Raw genomic sequence first — 9668 nt, forward strand, 5'->3', positions numbered from 1 at the left:
GACTTGGATGCTATAACACATGGCAAGCTCATGACAGGAAGAAAAAGCTAAGAAAAATGAAAGTAAGTGTGTGTAAGATGGAGAAAAGATAAGGAAGGAAGGAGGGAGACAGAGAAGGAAGACATAGAGTATCTGTCCATTCATCTCCATACCCACTGCCACCGTTTTCATCATCGTTTTCATAATTCTTGTCTGAAGCACAGTACTACCACCCTATTTTCTTGCTACCACTTTTATGGGTGCCAAATTTATAGAAATGTAAAATCAGAAGGCAAGTAAGAAAAGGAAATATTAGAAGCATTAGTGATAGTGTGAAAATATGTAAAGATGGTGGCCTTTGGAGCCTGAAAATTTGGGCTTAAATTTTGACTCTCTAGTTACTAATTACATGACTTGGTCAATTTATTTAATCTTTTCGTGTCTCATTTTTTTTCTCTGAATAAAAGACATGTCTATCATAGATATACTGATGGAGGATTCAATGAGATTATGTAGATAAAATGCCTGGGTGATTTGTTCCTATTAAGTTGTTGCAATGAATACATAAAAAACTGTTGTAGGAACTGACAGTGATTAGCTTCAAAAGGGAAGGTGGAGAGGACAAGAGAATTGTCTTCAAAAAAGTAATTGTCTTAATACCTGAATACTTACTGCTTCAGGTATCATATATTTTAAAATTTGGTTTATTTTTATTTTATTTTTTTTTAATTTTTATTTATGATAGTCACACAGAGAGAGAGAGAGAGAGAGGCAGAGACACAGGCAGAGGGAGAAGCAGGCTCCATGCACCGGGAGCCCGATGTGGGATTCGATCCCGGGTCTCCAGGATCGCGCCCAGGGCCAAAGGCAGGCACTAAACCGCTGCGCCACCCAGGGATCCCTAAAATTTGGTTTATATGAAAACAATGGCCTATGGAACAATGGATAATATATCATAGAACAAAGATTTGGACTCAATATTAGAAGAATATTTTCTGACACATAGAATTTTGAGAAAATATATAAACTGCCAGGGGATGTAGTGAAATTCCAGTTATTGAAGATATTCCAGGAGAGGATGGAATATACCAAAGCAGTCATCAGGAGCTGCATGTACACAGCAGAAGACAGGATAAGATGGCTATAAAATTCCTTTCCACATTTGACATTTTAAAATTTCTCATAATTTCCTTCTCATTTGGGGTAATTCATATTAGAGATTGGAATATAAACTGTAGGCTTTAAACTGTATTTTTATCTTAAAACAGCTGCGATATCACTATGCACCTAAATCAGAAGGTTTGATCGCCCATACATCATATATTTAGATTAAGGAATATTGCTGCATTTAATTTTTTATTGTCTACTCACTAAATACACACATTCACACACACATACATAGTAAAAGTAATTATTTTAACCTATTTGACACATACATCTCTCTGAAAAGACTATTGTGTTGCTGATAAAAATCATAAACCGTTCTTTGGGCTTATTCTACTTTTGGAAAACCTTAAAATTGAGGATTATCTACACCACCTATACTCTTTAAGTCTGAATTCCCAAAGAATGCATGGAATCAGAGTTCCATTTGTTAAAGCTAGTAAATGCATATTTAGAAAAGAATAGAAATAAAGAAATTTCTACTTTTTTAAAATTATTTTTTCCTTTTAGATTCCTAGTCTGAGAGGAAAAAAAAAATTACTGCCATACTTGGCATTTCTGCTTACTTAGCCTTAAAAGGAAATTATGTTGCATTTTTTTCCAGTCTAAAAAAATAGCAAATCTATAGCTGTGTTTCTTCTTCTGTTTACCTCTCTTTTATGACAAGAATGAAGATAATGACCAAAATATATGCAATACTTAAATGTTGTCAGATATTCGTCATATTTATATTCTTCACCGACTCCACTGTCCATAGTGATTTAATACTACATTAAAGTCAAACCTGGGAGGACATCATAAACAGCTCTTGTTTAAAGGGCATTGTGAAGGAGAGCCTTTAATCTGATTGATGAAATAAATGGAAAGTAATCTATCCTCTATTCAACAGCTTGTTGATGATATGAAAGAATTCCTACTCAAGCAAGCAAGGCTTTAAAGAGAAAGACCTCTTTCATCCTGTCAGCCTCTCATTTTTAGAAAAAAGTTAAGTTTTTCATCATGGTTCAGGGGAGTCCTTGTAAAACGTTCATTGAAAATTTAAGAGCAATTACAGTGTCAGACAGCTAGAAAAATTGCTTTTACTGAGTGAGAGTTCTCTGACAGATGCATTGTGGGAGAATTGATTCTTTCTAAGGGATAAGTGAATTGTCATTGTTAGGCTCTTCTCATGACATCTAGCTAGATGTCATCTGCTTTGTAACAGAAGATTTGAATCAGACAACTGTACTCAACACTAGACAGTGTCTAGATTAGTTCTGCAAAGAAATAAGGCTTTGCTCTGCATGGCATCAACTGAGCTTTTAAAGATTACAGATGAGCAAGGGTTTCAAAAAAAAAGTTAGAAAAATCAAAAACAAAGCTTTATAGCCACTTCAGAAAGCCTGGATGTTTAACCTGTAAGGAAGTCTGTCAAATCCTTGTGGAAACCATATAGAGAAAAGATCAATAGGATACCTACTGGCTCCATTAGCTTGATGTAAAAGGGGGAGAGGGAAGCTGCTCTTCCACAAGAGAAACTACATTATTCCAGGGATTATGCGGGATCAGTTCACTTTGCAGAGAAGAAGAAGAGAAAATGAATGAAGATTCTTGGTGGGCCAGGACTGGAAAGAAAGGGCTTGTCAGGTAATATAACTGGTGATAAGAAAGTGGCTTATTGACTGGGAGGTGTCTCTAATTAGATGTTCATTTGCATAGGGGAAGATGCCAGTTCTAATCTGGAGTGAGGCTGGAGGAGATGTGCAGAAAAATGGCTGTCACTCAATCTGCTGCAAGCTAAGTCTAAGATAATTCGTGAATTTTGTACTCGCTCGTTATTCACACTGACTTTTAGAGTGAGAGAATATACTTGCTGTGGAAAAATATGCATTTTAATGAATAAATAACTCTCCACATGTCATAAATTTTTACAACCTCATGCACATTAATGCTTGAATTAGGACTGAAATATTTGGTTATGTACACATGAATGAGAACAATTTAGTATACTTGATGTGATAAAAAGAAAAAGAGAAAAAAGTTTCAATGTTTTTAGAAAGATTATTTCCAAAGTGAATTTCTTTTTATTTATTTTGTTCTTTTCTATTTATGTTTTATTGTAACATTTTATATTCAATAGGTTTATTTTTGACAAACATCCTTCACTGAATTAGCTTATGAATATTTTCAATTAAACTTAGCCAAACATAAACAGTACCATTGGGTGGATAAGCCATGAGTAATTTCCATTTGGGGGACATGGTTGGCATTGGCCAAAATAGATCTGGCTGTTCATAGAATGGTTTGGAAGTTCTTAAATTTTTGTGTAATTGTGTTTCTAGTTCCCAGTAAAATTGTGCACTTAAAGTCCAAGAACTTTAAGGTAGTATTTTTTAGAAATTTACCTCAGCTTTAGCAAAATTTCAAGAGATTAACTTATTTAACTTTCTCCTTTCTTTAACTTTTTAAATTGATCTTAAGTATTTTATGGATTGAAACCATCATAAGAATATGTATAAACACCGTCAGCACACCATTTGCAAGAAAAGCTTTTGTCTTCCCAAAACAGTGCTCTGTATCTATATTCCTGTTCCGAGCATTCTTGCCATTTATGTTTCCCTGGAGCCCTTTATCAATGTTTATTTGAGTCCTCAAATGAATTGATAATGATTCAAAAGGGCAAACTTGAATTCCACTAGCAGAGTGCAGTTAAAATTAAACAACACACAAATCTGACGGCTTTCATTTCTGGTATTTTCCTTTTAATATCCTCACACATTTGTTTTACTCAGGTTGGCAAAGTGCATTTAAGTAGTTTACTAACAACTGAATTATTTCATGTGTCTCTACCCTAAGCAGTGATACATTATTCAGTGAATTGCGTACATGAAGAGGAGTATGTTATCCAGTCAGTGGTGTTACAATTCATAGTGTTGAGAGTGATCAATATCACAATATACACTAGGTTTAAAAGAACTTACTTGATTTTGTAAAATTTTATAAGTATAAATCTGACAGTGAGATAATGCAGTTAAACTAATGCCACAAACACACAAATATTGCATCTATCAGATATTTAAAAACTAATAGGCAACAGAAATTATGTTTTTTCAGCTTGCATAGAGTGCATTCCTATAGGATGCTTCTGTAATGAGATCATTCACAGTTAGCAAATGGCAGAAATAAACTGAATAAAATATTTCATAATACATTACAAAAGATAAACCAATTCAAAAATGTATAAATAGAAACATGTAATTCTTGTACATAAAATTTGTTTTTAACTTGTTAGAAAACATTGCAAGATATTCTCAGTCTCAAATAAAGGCACTGGAAAAGGGGTAGAGCTATATTTGGTCATGTGACCTAAGTACTCCTTAACTCAACAATGTGAAATATGGAACAAGCACAATCAAGAGTCTTTTATTCATCAACAATTGAGCAATCTAAAGTTACTCATGAGAAGACAGATGAATGAACTTGTGAAATCTATTTTATCAGTGGTCTTAGTAATCCATATAAAATATGTTATGATCATACATTCTGTTAAATGGCTATTTTCCAGTGGAAAATAGATTTCACTTCCATTTTGTCTATTGGCTCGTTTCACCCAAAATTTTTTCTAACTAAAATTGATGGCAGTTACAGAATATCGTTTTCTCCTTTCAAATGCATCTTAATATACTTAAATGGATAGAATAGTTGAGTTTCAAACACTTTATGAGGAGAAAACAAATTTTTAATTGAGGAAACATAACAGAAGATAATTATTTTAGTAGGCACCTTTAAATTTTTAGAGAATTGTAAAAATTGTTTATTTTAATATATCACCCTTAATATATAGAAAGAATTGGGGCACCTGTGTGGCTGGGTCAGTTAAGCGACGGACTCTTGATTTGGGCTCAAGTGATGATCTCAGGATTATGGAATCGAGCCACCAACAGCTCTGCACTCAGCGGGGAGTCTGCTTGATTCTCTTTCCCTCTCAGTTGGCCCCTCCCCCGACTCACACTCTCTTTAAAAAAAAAAAAGAATAAATATTTTTTTTTAAAACAATAAAAGAAAAATGTACAGAAAGAATAAGTATCAGTTGATGAGTGATTCCCTTGTAAGTCCAAGGCCCTATACTACAACAGTCACCATTGAGGATAGATGTGTTTCACCTTACCATTCTTATTAGCAAGCTATTGTACTATATTGGTGCAAATCCTCTGCAATTTCTGAGAGGCATGTCAGAAAAAAAATTCCTAACATTTACTGTGAAATTTTTATGGGGACTCCATATTTATAAAGAAATAAAATAAATGCTGTGTAATATTTATGTTGGAATGAATGGCTTTACTCAGCAATCAACTGCCCTAGTTGAATATGAAATAACTTGTCTGTATCTATGTTTGTGTAACTTTACCATCTGTGGCAAAGTTCTAGTGTCACATTATGAAAGTCTCAGTAGAGTAGGCTTTTTTCTTCCCCAATATGAGTTCAAGAATTACTTTAATCTTTTTTCTTCTATAAGAAAAGATAAATGTTATCTGCTGTATATACCTGATGAAACACTTATCTATTTTGATAATTAATGAATCCATTTTAAGCACATGTTATACTATCCATCTTTTGTGGTTCAAAAATGGATGACAGTGTGATTATGTCTTTGTGAGATAAGTAAATGTGTGTATTCTTAGATCATGTGGCTTTTAAAATATCAGCAAAGTAAAACTGTTGTTTTTCTTAATCTGGACTTCAAATTTGGCACTTTTGTCTATTTTAATGAATGAGGGTATATTGTATCATAGTTGATAACTAAAAAAATAACTCCACAGTGTTGAATAAACTAATGATTTATGCTTATTTTATATATTTATATATTTTTCTAAGATGTGTAACATAAAATATTTCTCTGGGCAGGGTTGATATAGATATGAGCAAAAGATACAGTCAACCCTATTTACTCATGTGGTAAGAAAGTGTTGAGAATGGAAGCCACATGGACCCCCTCAGAGCACCACTCATGCCAGTGGTTCTAATGAGCAGTGACTTAGAACAGTCAGTATTTTTTAACAATTCAGCCTTCATTCTAAGTGCAGCTAACCTGTACAGTTAGCCAGCCTAGTTGTGACTTCAGTTTGAAGAGTCATGAAATTAAATATAGTGTTAAGAGTTACAAAACTTTATTCTTAAACTTAGAAAATTAAAGATAAACTTAGATACTATTTTATATTCCTATAAAGGATGTCTAATACCACAATTAGACATGCCTAGGAAACCTGTTTTATATGTTTAAGATAATAAAGACCCCAAAAGTGTTTTTCTAGGATACTCTCTGTCCTCATCCCATCCATTTAAGCACCGTCTTATCTAAAATTTTGCAAGTTCTTCCTTAAATTCATAGAAACACATTGCTCCTGGTCACATTACCCTGTACTTGAACTTAAAAAAGATTAACTATTGGAGGGACGCCTGGGTGGCTCAGTGGTTAACCAACCGTCTGCCTTCAGCCCAGGGCGTGATCCTGGAGACCTGGGATCGAGTCCCATGTCGGGATCCCTGCATGGAGCCTGCTTCTCCCTCTGCCTGTGTCTCTGCCTCTCTCTCTGTGTGTGTGTGTCTCTAATGAATAAATTTAAAAAAAATTTAAATAACCACTGGAAAGCATTATAATAATGTTACAAAATATAGTAAAAGCAGATGATGTAAGAGATAAAAGTATGTCAAACTAAAAATTGTACCAAGAACTGGTCATCAAAGTTTAAACAAGTTGGAATTAATAAATTAAACTTTTAAAAAGTTCTTTTTTTCCATTTCTTTTTCATATTTCTCAGTGTATAATCTGGAAACTTCAAGTTACATAGCCACTCCCAGGATGTGATACATGTGTCCACATCACCTGACAGACAGCATTCACTTAAATCAGTTGAAAGCAAAGACAAAAGGTAAAGTATGCCCAGGCTGTTAATTTGTGTTTAATATATTATGAAACTTGCAATATCTTTTCATTGAAATGTATTTTATGTGGGAAGAGGAGACAAGAGGACTTAATATAATCCAAGACTTACTAAATGTCTTTTGCTAGTTATTTATGAGCTCACTCACTTTATTTTAACTTTAACTAATATGATAGATTTTCTTGGATCAATTAGTTATTTTGTGACATTTAGGCAGTAGAGTGGGAAATGATGAGGACAAACAGATTAAACATTGAGCATTCCCTAGTTGAGCCTTTTTGTTATCATCTTCTGTTGTAATGGCATGCTACCTTTGGGATTTGCGTTCCCAAAGTGATTAAAGAAATAGAGAGATAGAAAGAGGGAACTGGTTACAGTGGTGATAACAGGCTATCTCTATGGGTTATATTTAAAGCTGTGATGACACTAAATTCTTCTCGTAAAAATACATTGTTCTTTGTGATGTGTCTCACAGACATTAAGAATGACAAATAGTGTGTCATATCAAGAATTTCTTATATAATTATGAATTACTTTATTTAGTGAAAATTACTCTAATTAAAGAGAGGTTGGTATAGTGTTAAATTATGCTTATTATCATATTAAAGAATGTCAAATATTTTTAATTGCTGATCAACAAGAGCATAGGTTATGCAGCATTTCCCAAAGTCATTTGACTTAGAGGCTTTATTCAAAAAATGTCTAGTTGGACAATATTTCAGTGAAACACGTGTTGGAAAATGCTACCCTATTATAGCTGTAGATGACAAGGTCTATACCTTGCAATAAACACATTGTACATACATAAGGCAACTTCGGGAACAAAAAACGAAAGCATTAGATCACACTACAGATGATTCTAGACTTCAGAGAATATGCAAAACAAAATCATTTTCCAAGGTCTTGACTTTGCTCTCAAAACATTATAGAAACTAGTTCTGACAGAATTGGTTGGTGTGCTTTAAATTCTATATTTTACGACTATCAAGAATTCATAGGAATATTCTTTTTTTCCTTCTGACAATTCTCTTCATCAGGCACTTAGCACCATATTTATATTTTTTATAGATTTTATTTATTTATGAGAGAGAGAGAGAGAGAGAGAGATTGAGAGAGAGAGATGTAGGCAGAGGAAGAAGCAGGCTCCCTGTGGGGAGCCTAATGCGGGACTGGATGCCAGGACCCTGTGATCACTACCTGAGCTGAAGGTAGACACACAACCACTGAGCCACACAGATGCTCAGCACTATGTGTTTTAAAATAATCTCTTCACTTCCGATTAATTCCTTATCAAAAACTGTTTTACTTTGCATCATCTTAAACTTCTGGAGATACCACATATTCTAAGATAATATATAATCAAGAGCTAAAACAAGTAGTGAAGATGAGAAGATCTCTAAGGAAAATAGAAATCACTGTGTCCTGGAATGCTTAGCAAAAGTCCTTAGAAAGAGTATGAGTGAAGGTATTACACAAATGCTCGAGTAAAGAAATATCATGGTCAGGAACATGCATGAGGAAGTTCTCTAAGACTATCAGTATATAAACTAAAATGATATGACAATGTGACCACAGTGTAGTTTTTGGTGTTGTCAATATTTAATTACTAAACTGATCTTGAAAATCTGAGATAAATATGAATGAGAAGAATGTCTCTATGCTTCCTGTTTCCTGTTCTTATTCACATTTAACACTGATCGTCCTTTGTATTCTTTTTTATCAAATAATGCAATAGGTTCCTATTCTCTGATCCTTGGATTGTATCAAGAACCAGAAATCCAGTGGAAAGGATGCTTGTCTAAGTCTGCAAATGCCTATGCTTGAGCTTGTAGTCTGTTTCTGTAGCCCTGCCTACAGCTGTCCTCAGAATAGTGCTGAGCTATGACAATGTATACCTGACCCTATTTTAGGAGAGATTTATAGAGGGCCTTGTTTCTTAGGAGCAGAACACAACCTGGACTGAACCCTACTACAAAGAATTTTTCCCTCTTAGTCTATTTATTTAATGTGCCACACTTTCAAATGCTACCATCTGCTCCACTCAGCCATTAGTAGCTTGAGATTTTGTTGATAAACTGCCCACCTTAATTGATATATTGTTTTTTAATCTCAGCATAGCTTTATAAACTATTGACAATTAAACTGTGTTTAAATGAACCATATAAATTAAGGTGGTAAATAGTTTCCTCTTTAATTAATTAAAACCTGAGTAATCTTGGTTTTAAATACTTACATTTTTTCATTCCTCTTTGCTATGCCTTCCATTTACTAAACTCTCTCACACACATACACACACACACACACACACACACACACACCTTGCTGGCTAGCCTCAGTCTTCAGAAATTCTCAGGTATCCAGAATTAGTCTGACATGAAGACAGCCTAATAAGAATCTTGATGTTGACATGGTTCTAATTGATGCAATAATTACAAATATAGTTCCAAAATGGTCGAAAAATGGGGGTTATATTTAGTGAATCCTGATCATTATTTTTACGGAATAATGTGGAACTTTGCACTAGGTGATGACATCCCCAATCCCTGTGCAAAAGCTACACATTACACAGCAGAGAATTTTAAGAATGGACAAAAGTGATCAACT

At 34.0% G+C, this 9668-nt stretch overlaps 1 long non-coding RNA gene across 1 annotated transcript in view; it reads right to left on the reverse strand.

The window, feature by feature from the left end:
* The window catches only part of LOC144311919 (uncharacterized), a 54750-nt gene extending 45302 nt beyond the window's left edge, over positions 1 to 9448 (reverse strand). Inside the window, exons 1-2 of the long non-coding RNA XR_013377395.1 lie at positions 9298 to 9448; positions 4982 to 5137 (exon numbers count right to left, since the gene is read on the reverse strand). This is a non-coding gene — a long non-coding RNA (uncharacterized LOC144311919). The remainder of the gene's footprint in view (positions 1 to 4981; positions 5138 to 9297) is intronic.
* Between the last annotated feature and the right edge of the window lie 220 nt (positions 9449 to 9668).

This window comes from Canis aureus, chromosome 4 (assembly GCF_053574225.1).
Source record: "Canis aureus isolate CA01 chromosome 4, VMU_Caureus_v.1.0, whole genome shotgun sequence".
Taxonomy (NCBI): Eukaryota; Metazoa; Chordata; class Mammalia; order Carnivora; family Canidae; genus Canis; species Canis aureus.